The 2,358-nt window shown below is 37.7% G+C and overlaps 1 non-coding gene across 1 annotated transcript; it reads left to right on the top strand.

Annotated features, from left to right (window-relative positions):
- The first annotated feature begins 843 nt into the window (after positions 1–843).
- On the top strand, positions 844–947 carry LOC111819550 (U6 spliceosomal RNA). Its single transcript, XR_002823153.1, has one exon. It is a non-coding gene; the product is annotated as a U6 spliceosomal RNA (small nuclear RNA).
- Positions 948–2,358: the final 1,411 nt, after the last annotated feature.

The raw sequence follows: 2,358 nt of genomic DNA on the forward strand, positions 1-2,358 counted from the left end.
GTTCTATTATACTAGCACAACCACCAGGAATAGAACTACAATTTTCCATAACTTTAATAAATCCAGGGTGTTGGCTACTTCCCATTCCATAGTGCCTGCTTCTATTATCCTCATCCATTCAACACGAACAGAGTGCTAACTAAACATGGTGGATATATATATAAAACCCAGAAACCCTTTGCCATTGAGTCAATTCCAACTCATAGCAACCCTACAGGACAGAGTAGAACTGCCCCATAGAGTTTCCAAGGAGTGGCTGGTGGATTTGAACTGCTGACCTTCTGGTTAGCAGTTGAGCTCTTAACCACTGTGCCACCAAGGCTCATATATATATATATATATATATATATATATGTATATCCTAAAAATGTCTATATTTCTATTAATATTCACCAATCATGCCACCTAAAATAAAAATCTGTATGAGGTAAGGGCAGCAAGATAATAATCTATAATTATGTAATAACTTTATCAGAATACTTCAGAACATTTTTAATCTATGCAATTCACAGGCCCATTTCTCAGATAGAAAACCAAAGGAAAAAATACATAAAATGCCAAAACCCTGTTTGAGATGCCAACATTTTAATTAGTTATCTGTTTATCAAGTGCCTGTCAATCAAAAGATTGCAATGATTTATTATTCACTTGTTTTATAAGTTGTATATACTGGAGCCCTGGTGGCTCAGTGGTTAAGAACTCGGCTACTAACCAAGAGATTAGCAGTTAGAATCCACCAGCCACTCCTTGGAAACCCTATAAGGGCACTTCTACTCTGTCCTATAGGGTTGCTAAGAATTGGAATCGACTTGAAGGCAATGGTTTTTTTGGTTTATAGCTTTGATGCTCCCTTCGGCAGCACACGTACTAAAATTGGAAAGATACAGAGATCAGCATGGCCCCTGTGCAAGGATGACATGCCAATTCCTGAAGTATTCCATGTCTTTTTGAAGCCCTGGTGGTTCAGTGTTTAAGAATTCAGCTGCTAACCAAAGGTGGGCAGTTCGAATCCACCAGCAGCTCCTTGGAAACTCTGTGGGGCAGTTCTACTCTGTCCTATAAGGTTGCTATGAGTCGGAATCCACTCGACGGCAATGAGTTTCTTTCTTTTTTTCTAAGTTACTGGCTCTTAAATCTTATTTACAAATTCTATTTAATTAATAGAATGCCTGGTGGTGCAATGATTAAGCGTTTGGCTGCTAACCAAAAAGTCAGTGGTTCAAACCCACCAACTGCTCTGCAAGAGAAAGATGTGGCAGTGGCTTCCATAAAGATTTACAGCCTGGTAAACCCTATGGAGCTGTTCTACTCTGTCCTATAGGGTCACTCTGAGTCGGAACCAACTTGACTGCACACAACAACAACATTTACTTGACATGAATTTGCCTATATTTAATATTTTAAAGAGCATGCAACATTCATTGGGAACTCAGCTTCCATCCTGAAAGATAATTCAAAGACAGTCAAGTACATAGGAATATGCTTTTTTAGCATTCCAAATGGTCACTAGTACCAACATTCTAGTTGTCACTAATCGAGGCACAATTCAGATTTTAATGTTTTAAGTTAACAGCCCCAATCTAAAGATTTCTAAAAGCCCCAAGGCTAAGAAGCTTCTATGTAGCTGCTTCTGGAGTGCAACTGACACAAACTCACAGCAAGCTGAGAGATAATTGCCCAAGGTCACTCATGAGCAGCAGTAGGGAAAATCAAATCCAGGGGTCACATGCTCTTCTAAATGTTTTTATCTCAAGAACATGAAGAAAAAAATGCTTTGCAATATGCCATATCCTCAAGTGTATTTAGTATTTCAATTTAATAAGCATGCACCTAATAAGAACCCAAGAGCCCAAATGAAAATAAATGACACTTATTAGTGAATAATGGTTTGTTACAGTCTCTGGCCATGAAATAAAATAACCTTATCAAAAGATAAATACCAGCACTGGCCCTTAGAAGTCAACAGGTAATGGTAAATAGAAACAAACAGCAGAAACAAGGAAAACAGCTTACAGAGTTTGGAAATCGATTTTCTTATATCAACAATATATTCCATTTTTTTCCAGCTCCTTGATTAGCTAATACAATTGTATTAAATATAAGAATTTCTGCTGAATAGATTTTGGTCCATTTGGATCAGAGATGGGCCTGGCACAGAAAGAAAATACAGAGAACAGTGTGTATAATAAATCCTGCAAATGAAATTGACATTTTTCCATACCTATAGGTAGTATATGAAGTTAGATGTAGCAGCAATGAGGTCACATCATATCCTCAGGTCTCCTTCGGGAGAAGTTACCTCCAGAGAGTAGGTTGGCCTCAAACCAAATATAGCTTTAGAAAAATGACTGTCAGAAA

This window comes from Trichechus manatus, unplaced genomic scaffold, assembly GCF_000243295.1.
Source record: "Trichechus manatus latirostris isolate Lorelei unplaced genomic scaffold, TriManLat1.0 scaffold00011, whole genome shotgun sequence".
Lineage (NCBI taxonomy): Eukaryota > Metazoa > Chordata > Mammalia > Sirenia > Trichechidae > Trichechus > Trichechus manatus.